Raw genomic sequence first — 14,922 nt, 5'->3', positions numbered from 1 at the left:
ATTTTATTTGCACTCTCAGATATTCATAAGCTCTTCTTCTTCTTTCTTTTTCTTTCATCGATTAATTGCGTTTCCCCGATATTCGGTATAATCATTGTTAATTGGATTGGGAAAGTTTTGAATCGTGGAAAAGTTTGTTTTATTTCTCTTCACAGAATTATTGATCACTCGGTTAATATTGAAGTATCCTCGAGCGAATTATTCGTAATTTGTGATTGAGAGGTGTAAAAAGAGATAGGTATTTTTAATCGGTCTTGAATTTTTAATGATTGCAACGATAATTTCGTGGCAAGAATGCGGTGAACGTGTCTTTGAATAATTTGAATAAGAGAGTTATGCTTGAATTACTTCCTTCCCTATATATCATATATACAGTGAAGAAAGTAGCATTAATTTTATACGGATAAAATGTTAATTTGCATTTCATCTTGATTTCATTTTCATTTTTATTCATTACATTTTTTTAATTTAAGAAACGTTTTATTTAATCATTATTTCGTGATACTATTAAATTTATAATTATAACTCGATTAAATGAAACTATATATTTATCATTATAGAAATTTTTATTGTAATTACAAATGTTTATAATATTGTTCTTACATTATTCTTGCTGCATAGAGCAATATATGTAGTAGAACATGCATATTATTAGTACGCCCTAAAGCAACTCGAACTTACAAATAATTCGAATTTCATTCGAACACATTTATTAAATACAAAAGCAGAACTATTTATAAATCTCGCAGAATATACATCGAATAAAATAAAGATAATTACCAAAAAATCTGACGTAAAGTTTAATAAACTAGATTACTGTAAGAGTATGTACAAGTGATAAAAGTACATAATTGACCTGACCATAATAAAAGTTTATGAAAGGATATGAATGGAGCGAGAAGAAATGTCCTTAAATGACACAATTAAAATCCAAAAATGTCCTCGATCAATTGCAACTTTCTTGCAAGCATTTTTACGTCGTTTCAAGCCTTTTCACTGGCCGTTTTTTTACGCGTTAACAGAGATCGATCGATTGTGTCGTTACGCGAGGCAGGTTTCGTTCTCCACGATGCACGCGAGTTGGTCTCGCAACGTTTTCTCTTTGATCACGGTCGAGCCACGTTGTTTCAACAATTTTCAGGTATTATTCGCATAAATTGTCGGTTTAAAGTTTCGACGCCGCAATTGAAACGCAAAATGGCAGAGCTTCGGGCTCGGTTTCTCCTTTAATATGGCGCCGATCCGTGTGTTTATGATAAAAAGATCATACGAATATATACATTTCGCAATATTATTAATGAAGAGCAAACCGCAATGAAGTCGAAATGAAGTTGCAAGTTTCTTTACCAAATTGAAACGGAATATGAATATGTAATTTGTGAGAGAAAAAGTTGAAGATTTGATAATTATCGTGTTATAATTTTATTTAAAAGTTTCAAAATGAAAGTTGTTACGTAGAAATCGGTAAAATTTACCGATAAACTTTTTATTCTTTAATTAAGCACACTTCACTTTGTGACAATATTTTTGTGTCCTCGCACATTGCAATGTATATTATACAAAAATAAAAATTTCAATTCGTTTTATTAATATTTGATATCTCCGGAAACCTAAAGATCCCGAGGACTCTTCTTCTCTCATAAAATTTAATATTTTAAGAATTGATATATGATAATATTTAATATTTAAAACAGTATCAAAATCAATGAATTGAATTTTTTTTTTTTTCATCCACCTTTCAATCCACGAGAAAGTTACTATAAAATTATGAAGAATTCTTTCATGTTTATTCCAATAAAAATTCATAGTTTTCATTTGAAATTGAAGAAGAGTGTTCAATAAAAAAAAAGAAATATATATATATATAAAAATATCTTAAAGCATTAAAAGTGGATCGATTAATTAAGTTCAGACAGAAAGTGGCAAATAGGGAAAAAATAGCGGATAATACCAAATCCAAATAACGATGTCAAATTATCATATAAAACCGAGAAACCGAGATAATACGTGCTAGGTAGTTGTCAAAAATGTACGCACCGATCAGAAAGGAAGGAAAAAAGCCACGTCGCCCCGTTGCAAGCCCGTAAATGGCTATACAGCTGCGAATACGCACTTGCTTGTCAAGTGCGGTATCGAAGAGAAAAGAAACGGAGCCCGCGAAAGAATCATCCGGATCGGATATTTCAGTTTCTCGATTGGGCGCTCGTTTTTGGGCTTACCCACGATGTCGGCTCGACCAAAACCGGAACCGCATCGGCGACGTGGCCGCGAGACCGCGCCTGATTCCTGGAAGCTTATGGTTCTTCATCGGCGCAGCAACCACCGCTCGTTCGCGCGTGTTAACGGCCAATAAGACGTATAAAAGAACAGATCACGTGCACGAAAGTGAGCTGTGTATTCTTAATAACGATTTCTTTTTCTTGTTATTCTTTCGATACGATGAAAGAAACATTTTGGGAACATTGTTTGGAAAGAAAGTGCTTGTACAATCTTATTTTCGAGAAGTTGTTGAGAGGTAAAAAAAAAATGAGAAGGTACGGTGATCCAGTCCAGGAATTTTGGTTTATTTTGGACGGTGCGTATCCTTGCTCTGATAATCGAATAATTCTATTTTTACGTTTTATTTTGTAACTATTGTGTTTCTATTGTTTCATTGCTTTTTGTATCTTATATACGTAAATAGTGATTCAATTTATTTTTTCTTCTATCTACTTCTTCTTAGCTATCCAAATTTTTAAACGTAGAATTACCTTGCAAAAAATAAAATATATGTCTATTGATATGAAAAGTATTCCTTCGAATAATTCTATTTTTATTTTGTAACTATTGTGTTCCTATTGTTTCATTGCTTTTTGTATCTTATATACGTGAATAGTGATTCAATTTATTTTTTCTTCTATCTACTTCTTCTTAGCTATCCAAATTTTTAAACGTAGAATTACCTTGCAAAAAATTTCATAAAATATATATCTATTAATATGAAAAGTATTCCTTTTATTTGCGTAAGTAGAAAATATATCCCGAAAAAATTACGAGTTTACTTTAGTTTTAATATAATAATACTTGATTAAGCAAAAGTAGACAAGTAATGAAAAGTGTATCTGAATTAAATATACTATATCATTTTATAATAATCTAAATATATTTTCATAATACATCGAATATGCTTATATATAAGCACAAAGCTTGTCTTTTATAAAGAAAAAGATATAAAGTAAAAAAATTTTGAAACTTAATTTTTAAGAAAATCTAATCGAATATATCTAATTATATCACACAATAAAAATCATAACTTAGATTTTCAAACTCCAATTTTCTTTTTAAATTAAAGCTTATAAGCTCGAATCAATTTTCACTCTCTCTCTCTCTCTTATTTATTTTATAAAAAATCATTTCCTGCCTTCTTTATACATTTCACTCGATCGCATCTTATACATATATAATTCTACACGATATTCCTTGTCCACGCGCAAATATAATTTCTTCTTACAGGAATATCGTTAAAAAAAAAAAGGAAAATTGTTAAAATCTTGTTAAAAGTTACCAAAGGAAAGTTAGCTTCGAGGTGTGTAAAGTAATGATTGTAAATTTTTCGAAAATGACTTTCGAATTCGCTTATACACATCAGTCGCGCGCGACTGGCTCGAATAAAAGGAAGCTTATCTGACCCGGAAGCGGAGTTTCGTAATCACGGGAGAAGCGTTTCTTTTGCGCACGCGCTCGCGTCGAAATGGAGCGAGAGAGTGAGTAATTGTGGCGAACGCGATTATCCGGTGCGTGCGAGAGAGCGATCCTTGTGCACGGCACCTGTTGATATTTCCGAACTTTTCGCGAGCAGGGGACAGAGGGACCTGTTTCGCGTCACGCTCCAATAAACCTCGACGATGGCTGGTTACGGGACCATCGGTGAATTGGTCACGAGCATAAGAATATATGTATATTGCATAGATGGCGTTACAATATATATATATATATATATACACCGAACATCTGCCATTTTTAAGAACTCGAGTACTTTGGTTAAGTTTTTTAATTAGATCATTTTGATCAGGGCAATAGAACCGTATGAATATTTAAAATTTATTATTATTATTTTTTTTTTTTCGTCTTAAATATAGGGTGTTAGGGACGTAATTTCAATTTTTATTTGAATTAGATTGGTTTTGAAAAGCTTTTAATGAAAATTTCTAAGAAATTCTAAAATTTTCTCCCCCCGAGGGAATGATAAGTTTGTACTTCTTTTTTTAGATTCAAATGATGAAAATAAGAAAGCGAGAATTTTAATAAATTTTAAATATTAATTAAATCAGATTCGAAGAGAACGATAAGATAAGATATAATGTAAATCTGTAAATTAATCGTAAAGATGAAGTTTTAATAAATCGACTACTACACGGTAAAAATTTAAGTGTTATTGAATGTAAACATGGTTGAAATGAGAAAAAGGGACGAAAATAAGAGAAATTTGATTAATTTAATAATCGCTTAATAAAAATATATTGGAAAAGTTATAAGAAAGTTGCTTTTATGTAATTTCAAAATATATATATATATATATATATTCGATCGATCTTTAACAACGATCGATAATGTACATATTAGATATGTTCGCATTATATATTGCGTTTATAATAAAGAGGTAAAACGATATCTTGCAACGTTAAATTCGTTCTCAAGGTAATAAAAATTTATCTTGTAGCAGGTGGTCTAAAACATTTACACAATACCATGTATCCTATAGGTTATTTCGAAGCCGTTTGTCTCAATCCTTGCAGGCACACTTTCACCAAGATCGAATTTCTTATCTTTTCCATGTTATCGGACCGAAAAATCGAAACGATCTCATCATTTTTCATACGGCCATTTTCACAATTATTATCGTGCCCTCTGGCCTTTTAAATAAGTATAATAATAATTATACTTTGTGCAGCCACGAGAGGGCATTATTACACATTTCAAGATTTATTGGAACAAAAAGTATATTGTAAATAAAGTAATATTGAGTAATTGTAATCATTGGATAACCAAGAAAGTTCTATTATTTTCTTGTGGTGGAGAAGAAAATGAGAAATATAGAAAATAAATTTTTTTAAAAACAAATAACATTCTCTTAAAAGATTTTTAGAAAGTGAAATACTCCTCTTCGATATTGTTCTTCGTTTTTGGAGATGATTGTCCAAATGATTTCTGAAATGAAAATTTCAATTTCACATTAGTATATTAATCAGTCTTAAAAACCGGATATTGAGAGAAAACTACAAGTCTGTTGACAGACACAGAAGAGTGCAGGTGTACAGCAAAGAAGGTGCTCACTAGGGTAAGTTTTCTATCGCACGTGCATGAGAAAAGTCACCCTTGAGTGACTTTTGAAAGACTTTAGAAAACCCTTCGAGAAACGTTAAAAAAGAAGTTGGCACTTGTTGCATTCAGATATGCGGGAAGTTAATTTATTTTCAGTTTATTCAATAGTTACTACGAAATAACACGTGCATTTGTAGAATAATACGTTTTACTATTAGATAGTAGTTGTCTTCTAGTCGTGTTCTCAGCACGTGTCTTCCGTTTTTATTTTTCAAAATTTATTTACTTTTGAATATCGAATTCACGATAAATGAACAACTCTTGTCTATTTTTGCCATTTTCTCTGGAATAACTTAATAATAATTATTTATTAATATATATATTTATTTATATATATTATAATTATTTCACGTAACAAACATATCACTTACATTTTATCCTATAAACTATATCTAGCTAAACTCACCACTTATGTCTCGATCTTGCATAGCGATTAAAAAATAATAAAGTGACTGAACAAAGCTCGTATCCTGACACAATTTACACACGGTAAGAAAGCGTTGAAATCGAGTTTATCGCGTACATTATATATATATATAAGAAAAAGCAACGAAACGACATAAAGGATGAAAACGTAGGACGTGTAAAACGGAAGTGGAATCCAACATTATCTGCATCATCTTCCGCGCCATTGGACAACTTGAATATGCATAATGTTGCTCGTACTGAGAGCCTATAAAAAATACATCAAGACAACGATCTATTTAATTAGATGCGAGTAAATATCGCAGGTGTGTTCTTTTAGGTGTGTGTATTTCAGTTCTTCTATCGACTGTTGTTCCCTTTCGAGGTTCTTCGCTCGAACCGATCGACCGTGAGAACCGATTTATAATCAAGATGGGAAAGAAAGAACTTTATTATTACCCGTATATTTAGAAACAAATGGGGGAGAAGTGGCGCACGTTGTAAGAATATTCGTTGCGTGGCATTTTAAAGCAAATATTAAATAAAATTGAATAGAGATTCGAACATATTATCAATGAAAATTAAAATCAATGAAATTAAAATCAATGAACCTATAAAATTGTAAAAACTAAGAGTTAAGAAAACATAAAGGTAAAGTGTATTTAATCTAGAAAGAATAAAGTAATCGCGAGTAAAGGGAGAAAGAATGAAAGAGCAATCTTTAAAAAAATAAACAAAACGAATATGGAGGAAAGAAAATCTCTATCCATGGATTTTCTTTAATGAAAATAAAGAATTACTCTCGTATCATTTTTATAAAAAAAAATATATATATATACGAAGAAAAGAACAATAATGTCTTTTTTTCTAAGAAAAGAAAACACGAACATGAATGAAAACATAACTTAACAGAAAAAAACTCCCCCCAAGAAAAAAAAAACAAAAATAAGAAACGACGAAGAATCAGAGCAAGGAACAAAGAAAACGAGAGGGAAAAAATGTCGGCAGGAAGCAAAACATGGAGAGAACAGGAGGAACGAGGAACAAAAACAAACTGAAATGAAATAAAAGAAGCAAGAAGGTGTACCGTGTATGCAAGTACTACAAGAATCGCGAAAAGGTGAAGGGAGGAAAGAGAAAACGCGATGCAAAAACGCGAAAAGAAGAAGAAAGAGGAGAAGAAGAAGAAGAAGAGAAATCAAAAAGCAACTCGCCGCGAAAAGGTAGAAGAAGAGGGTGAATTGGATCGAGGAAAAGGAAGACGAGGAAGAAGGAGAAGCAGAGCACGAGCCATGCGGCTCCTGCACCATCTGTTGCACCGTTTCGCTGCACGCCGAAGACGGTACCCGGTACACGTTCTTGGTCTTCGTGGGGACACCATATGCTCTCTCTCTATTGCATCGGTATATGTACCTACAGCCGTTCCGATGCAGGCATACCTCGCATATGTAATGTTCTACCGGTTTTCTCAATCACACCGTTTCATCATGATTTCCGTAAGCCGTGTGCCACGTACCCCTTGCGCGTTTACCTCTCGGTTTTATCGAGATACTTTTTCATCGGTCCTTTTCTTTCTTTAAATATACACATATACGCGAAAGTATTCGAGCATTCGCTCCTGAAATATTAAACAATAAATATGTAGATACGCATCGAGCTTACGCTTCGAGGATAATTTTATAATTAATTTAAGATTGAGAGGTGAAATAAACATTTTAGGCACATTATAGCATTAATTCTATTGGGCATTTATGGGTTGAAATTATGATTTAAGTAATAATTAGGAAATAAAATGTGTGGAATGTTATATAAACATGATCAACGAAAATGAATTCGTAGTGGAGAGCATCGTTTCATTCGGATATTATTAAAATCGATAGTGGATCAATTAAATATTAATGTATATAAATGTGACGTAGTATCAACGAATATTGAAAAGTAAGATTTTTTTACTATTAGAAAATAATCATACCATTTTCTCTTTATCGTATAATTTGATTAAATATATGAAACAACAAATTCTCTATAATATATAATTCGATACTTTTCACTTACGAATTACCGGTTCCGAAATCGCTCGTCTGAAAAACGAATACTTTTGACACGATATATGGTTCGACTTTGCGTCGTTTATTTGTAACTGAACAGGTTGCGGTTATCGCGAGTTCGATCTTCGATATGTCTACATTGTATATGAATATTCATCGACGTGTTTGCAATGACATGATTAATAAAAATTAAAATTATGCATCCTTAAGAAAACACAGTCCTTTGTTCAAGATGTCACCTCCTCGAATTAACTTATAAAAGAGAAACCAGCTTATCTTTGCGTGACCATTTGTCGAAACAAAATAATCTTGTGTGTTATTTGTACTTCGTTTATTGAATTTATATTATATTTTTACCAAGATAATGATGCATCATGATGCACCAGTATGTCATATATCAATATCTTTTACGTAATTGGTGAAATCGCACCAATTAAAATTAACTTTTTTTTTTTCGAAATCTAAAGTTAGGTGAAAATTAAACGTGGAAATAATATTAAAAATTTTGAAACTTGAAACTACTTGAAATTAAGAATAGGATATCCAAAAAAATTCGACGTCCTTCAAATTCAAAAAACTTCGAAAGCTTAAATTAGATTACAATAAAAATTTACATCTCGAGATTCAAAAAATTTTGCGAATTTAAGATTTTATGCAATTTAGAATTTAACCTAATTTCTGATCCCTTAATTTCTTTTAAAATCTCAAAACTTTTTAAAAGTAATTTCCAGATTTCGAATATATCCATTTCTAATTTAAACTCATTAAATTAAACGTATACACATCGTGTATATAAACGTCGAAAGCTGAGAAAAGAATCAACAATCGTGATGTATATAGTTAGCATTATTATTACAACATTGTGGAGCGTTGCACACGACAGACGGAGGCATCGGTCGAGGGGCCTTTGCAAGTGTCCCCCGAGGCTAGCACGCGTCGCCACGTGGCCAGGTAACGAAAAAATAAAAGAGGAGCAAGAAAGGTAAAAGCCATCCTCCGAGGAACGAACTTATATACATATATATATATATATATATAGTTGTAAGTTACATACCTCGTGATCAGGAACAGAATTTCATTCCCAATCGATTCAATCACATTTTGTTAGGATTACCATCCTATCAGCAGGGTCGTATGGCAAGTTTCAAAGGTAATGTCTTCCTCGAGAACGTTTCGATTGCGTTCCTCGATTTTATTGGACACCCGAATCGTGTTTGATCTACCCCTTGCGACGTGATTCGCGCATACCTATCGAGTTTAAGTTGAATTCATTATTGGGGGATTAATTTTTGGAATTTATAATCGAAACAAATTTTGATATTAATATTTGACGTTTTATTCTTGTTAAATTGTGTTAACCATAAATTAGATTTTTAACCGATATGTCCAAGTTTTTTACATGTAAATTAGAAGAAAATATTATTGTATTATAAATAATTTGGAATATTATTTTTTTTTTCATTTGCAATAAGTTTTGGAGTTTTAAAAAAATTTAAAAAAGAAACAGCTGCAAATTCTTTTTGTATATTATTAAATGTTATTTAATGCCAGAAATAATTATTTTATTTCTATTTTAAGAAATTTATATAATATTTTAAGAATTTTAAAATTTATGCTCTTGTTTAAAAAATATTTTAAAACTTTTAGGATTATTTATATATAAAATTAATTTAGGAAAAAAAAAAATACAAGCAAAATAGAATCACTGATGATAGAACATCTGTCCCGTATATATTGGATCCAAAAACCATATATCTAACCCCATATACTCTGTCACGTGATCTTGGAACGTTTTATATTGCCACTCTTTATTTGCTGTGGGTTATATGCATGGGAACTTTGGAAAAAGCAGATACTCACGCGTTACTTGATCATTACACATCACACTCATTTTTATGATAAATATTTGCGGCTATTTTTAATCGTCTCAGAAAACTGTACACTATCGATTTAAATTTATATTCGCTCCACACGAAAAGTTGCATTTTTTAAAAAGAGAGAAACAACAATTTTTCTGAATGTACTAAAATAAAATGTATATTCAAAAACGATTTTTCTGCTGGAAAAAAAGTTCGCTGTTTATCAGACTCTTTAGCAAATTTTACAACCCTCTCTCAAAATATGAAATGAAAGAAATAGCGAACACGAGAGTACAAATTTTCTATTCGCGGCAACAAAGAGGTATTAATAACATCCAAATATGTGTACAGTATGAGTATACACGATATATTAACAACTATGAAAAATTATACATTTATTTATTTTCGAGTAATATTTTTTATGAATTTGCAAACCTTTGTGACTGGCAACCAAAGAAATATCTTGTTTGAACGTACAACACAGCTCTCAACCGTTACGCATACAACCGTTAGGCAATCAAGGGAACGATGAAGAGGCTCGTCTTTGTAGTTTCATCCAATTAGGATCTCGGAAAATCGGGCGTGTCTGATCGAAGTGTGAAATTCTGTTTGCCACATGGCACGCGCCCGCAGACAGATTGTTGGCGAGAAATTAGCAAATACTTTTTCTTCCTTTATGGCGAAAACTTTATCTTCGATTATATCCGATTTTTCAGACGTTGTAATTATCTTCCCTATTAATTTGAAGGAATACAGAGTTCAATATAGAAGGAGTTCAATATATCTTCCTTTTATAAAAATTTGCTTGATTTCTGTTAAAGCTAAAATTTGAAAAAATTATTTTCGTTTGAAAAAAACTTTAATAATAATAATAATAATAATAATAATTTTTTTTAACAAATATCTGTAACCAAACTTCTATCATTTCTTCTCTACTCTTTTCAAACGCTTATCGATGCCATTATCAAATTCAAAAATTCAAAAATTACATGAAAATCAAGTTTCAAATATGGCGGTCGTCGTTTACGTTCATTAATCATTTGACGATGATATATATACATTTTCAGAGAGTTCAAAGTATAAAACATTCTTCGGATTCGAAAAATCGCAGGAACCAACTGGCATTTCCACGGTAGCCTGGCAGAATAGCGAGGCTGGATTACCGATTAACAATTAACTTAGACCCTCCAGGAGTCCGAGGTCTGGCCGTGTGCCCTCTCCCGATCGTTTCTCTCTGGCCCCATCACCGATTTCCGCTCGTCGGAAACGTCATGTGGCCCATTAATTGGATCGCCAACGAAATAAAAGAAGATTCATGCTCGAATCATCGTTGCTTGCGAACCATATCCCCTCTTTTGGACAAATTTACGTGTATCGTGTTATTCATCGTCTTTCTCTCTCTCTCTCTCTCTCTCTCTCTCTCTCTCTCTCTCTCTCTCTGATATTCAAACGGCAAGCAATTTCTTCAAATTTTGATCGAAACTCGTTTAATTTATACGAAATAAAACAATTGAGTTTCGCTTCATCCAACTTCAATATTACTTATAAAATCCAAGAAATATATTGATTCTATATATATATTGTAAATACTCGTTTCATTTTCAAACGAGTTTCGGATCAAAGGATCCTTCAATCATGCTGATACAATTTAATCGTACTAAAATTTTCTTCCGGGAAGAACCGACAGAAACAAACAAACAGTACTCAACCCCAAAGTTGTCCACGTTGAAGTTGGGCTTTTTTAGCCGTTGTTGCGGCTAAACGGCGGGACAATGTAAAAAGAAGAAGTGGATACAGCCGGTTTCGCATAGCGTGCGTTCCACGCGAAAAAGGAAGAGAATTCTCCTGTTGTGCTCGATGTGTCCGGATTTCATGGTGGCGGGCAAGAAGACAGAGAAAGTCTTAACTCGCGACGTCGATGGCGACAACGTGGTGACAAATTAAAATGGGTGAGAGAGGCAGGTGGTGCTATCTCGGTGCTTCGTTTAAAGTTATGTATGCCGTGGCCAGTTTTCGGTACTGTGTGCCGCAAGAAGAGGCATCGCAATTCGTATCGGTGCAAAACATACTTCCAGAAACGTTACTTCTTTTATTAATGAACCTTGCCCATGCAATAACCGCGCTTCGATCGTCCTTTGCCTTGGTAATAATTTATCAGTTGATACCGAAGAACACTGAGGAAACACATCTTGATTGTTATTATTTCACTTGATTTTGCGGCGACCATATTTTCGCGGCGATTTCGGTGATTGATGGCGTATTCCTTTCGAAAAAGATAATGGATAAAGTGTTGAACGATAGGTGGATATTATCATTGACGAATATATTTTGGTGCGAAATGAATCTAATAAAATAGAGTTAAAAATAATTATTATCGAGTTATAATAATTCGATTGAAGTTTGATTTGGTAATTATTCGTGACGATATTTAATGCGTTCGATCTGATTTAACAATGAAAAAAGAAAGGTCGATCGAAATACGTATAAAAGAACACTTTGATAAAAAATTAATTCAATTTTTATACGAGAATATTAGAATATTCTTTTTTATTATAAATTTGATATAATCCGTTAGCGAAATTTTATAAATAATTAGTCAAGATCAACGTATTAGATCTCCTCTATGGGATAATTACAAATAACTAAAGGATGATAAAAGAAAGAATTTTACAAGAATTTAAAATTACGGATTTTAAAGGGTTAAAAAGAAACAAATGAATAAATAAGAAGATGAGGTAAGACGGGGAAAAGGAAGAGGAGAATAAAAAAATAGAAAAAAGAAAGAAGAGAAAGAGAGAGAGAGAGAGAGAGTAAATATGGGATCAACGGTGCGTGACTCCCTTGGGAAGGGTCAAGTAACGGAAGTAGAGGCTCTCGACCCTCGAAAACCAGTGGGTCGCGGGGATGAGCACCAAATTAACCGGCAGTTCAATCCAACTGGCATCCCCCGATATAGGCATCATCGACATGGATCATCGTTCTGCACCGTCACCATATGCCGTGCAGGTGAAGACACACGGTACGTGCCAATATCGAAAAAAAAACGTGACTAGCAAACTACACGTTGCACCCTTTTGAACGCCGCACTCTTCGAAATGGATGGAATGCGACAAATTTTGAAATTATCAGATTATTAACGATTAAGCAAAATTAAATCAATCGCTTTTAGAAACAAATTTATGAAAGGGAGCGATTTATATTAGTTAACAATTCGCTCGAAAGAATCTAAATGATAATATCTCTCTAATCATCAAAATGATAATATTGAATAAATTTAAAATTGTTAAAATTTGTTCCCTTACAAATTTTTAACGTTCTCGCGTTTATTATATTGAGGTGAAATTCATTGGATTCTTCGTTAACGACATCGTGATAAAACATAAATCGTAACGTAACACGAAAGAGGCAAGGAAATATTAACAATAAAATTAGTACTCGACATGAAAGGGACGGACTCGATTCAAGTTTAACGTTATTGTCGCGTGATGATCCCGAAATGGATTTACACGGATATCGGGGGACAACCCGATGCTCCGGCACCGTCGAAGCAAAAATTTCCCCCAGAGACGTTCGTACTCCCCTTCATTTTTGTCATTAAATGCGCATTACCACGGTGCTTGCGCCGCGATCCACTCGTCCACGCGACTTTTAATCGAATCGATCGACATCGCTCGTTACACGCGCACCTCGTTCCTTAGAACGATGTTTACCGGCCCAAGATCGTCTGTCTACTGATCGATAGAATGTTATTACCCGTGAATGTTATCGGAGCGAGTTATACGTGTCGATGAATTCGTGGAACGAATTTGATTTTAGAAACCAAAACAAACGCGAAAGTCGACAGTAAAGCCGCTCGAGGTTTTATTTATCGAATATTTTAATTTCAATTCGCGTTAAGAAAGTTGAAGGGAAATGATGAGAGGTTAATTTTTTAAGATTTTTTATAAAAAAATTTTTTTTTTTTATAGAAAAATTATTTTTATTAAAAAAGTTTGTCAAGATAATTTCAAATGGAAAATCAAATATATATCAAGATAATTAAAAGCCGCATTTTTCTTTCTTTATCTAAAGTAATTGAGGTTTTTTTTTTTTTTTCTTTTTATAATAATGACGCAACTATATCAGGTACAGGTGCTCGGGTATTATGGAGACACCGTACGTCAATGTCACTTTCGACCAATGCCTTTATAACTTTCAACAATATCCGACTTATATGCACTGAATTTGCGATAAATATTTATTAACCCAGAATCCCACTACGTATTGCAAAAAAAAAAGTGGATAAAAATATATAAAGTACACATAAATTAGCTATAAATAAGAAAATGTTTTATTGATGACAATATATGTGATCATAAAAAAATATCGTTAATTAATTTAAAAATTTCTTTTCTCCTTTTTTTATGTAAAACATAAATTTCCCCATTCATATTTAGAATTAATGTTAATTATGACGACATACGTAAATTTAGAAGAAAAAAAAAAAATAGATCGCTTTCGCACAATTATAAACTAATATTATTATTTAAAAATCACAAATATTAAAAGATTATTTTGCGTAACAATAATTTTTAATAATAAAACAAACAAAGCTCTAAAACAGTAAAATTATATTAAAAAGAAATCCTACAAATTTGCAATCTATCAATTATTATAAAAGAGAATGAACCATCTGCTCGCAAAATTATTCTAGCACAATTTTTCCATTTAAAGTTTAATAGAAAAAAATTAATTTAATCAAAAAAAAAAAAAAAAATAAGAATACTCCCGTTATGAAACATTCGTATGAATCTATAAGATTCAAATGGGTGAGGAGTTCGCGAAAATTCAAGGAAAGATGGCGATATCGATTGGCAGAGGAGGGGTACGGGCGACAAACGAACTTTTTTTCTTTCGATTCTCTTTAAAAGTCGCGCGTGTGGGACCGCAAAACGGAAAAGTATACACGAAAGGAGACGAATGGTACAGGTGGCAATGGAAAACGGTCAGCTGCACGTTCCAAGACGCCGAGAACTGGCTCTTGTACAGGTATAAATCGGGTGTAGGCACAGTTGCGCGGGAATTGGACATGCTACCCGCATATCCTCCACTCGCCATGCAATCCCTGCTTCTATATGTGTCTATATACATATATATATATATACACGTAATTTTGTCGTTAACTTCGACCGCAATTCTCTATCGTTTATTTATGCCTTCGATGATTAATGTTTCGATTGGCATTTATCTCTCGAAAACTTGGAAAAAAA

At 32.6% G+C, this 14,922-nt stretch overlaps 1 long non-coding RNA gene across 1 annotated transcript in view; it reads left to right on the top strand.

Moving 5' to 3' along the window:
* The window catches only part of LOC116415064 (uncharacterized), a 33,917-nt gene that overhangs the window by 11,358 nt on the left and 7,637 nt on the right, over positions 1-14,922 (top strand). The window lies entirely within an intron of this gene.

The sequence above is a fragment of the Apis florea genome, unplaced genomic scaffold (genome assembly GCF_048593485.1).
Source record: "Apis florea isolate Af1SG1 unplaced genomic scaffold, ASM4859348v1 contig_3696_pilon, whole genome shotgun sequence".
Taxonomy (NCBI): domain Eukaryota; kingdom Metazoa; phylum Arthropoda; class Insecta; order Hymenoptera; family Apidae; genus Apis; species Apis florea.
The sequence above is the reverse complement of the archived record's forward strand: the minus strand, read 5'-3'. Positions and strand labels throughout refer to the sequence as shown.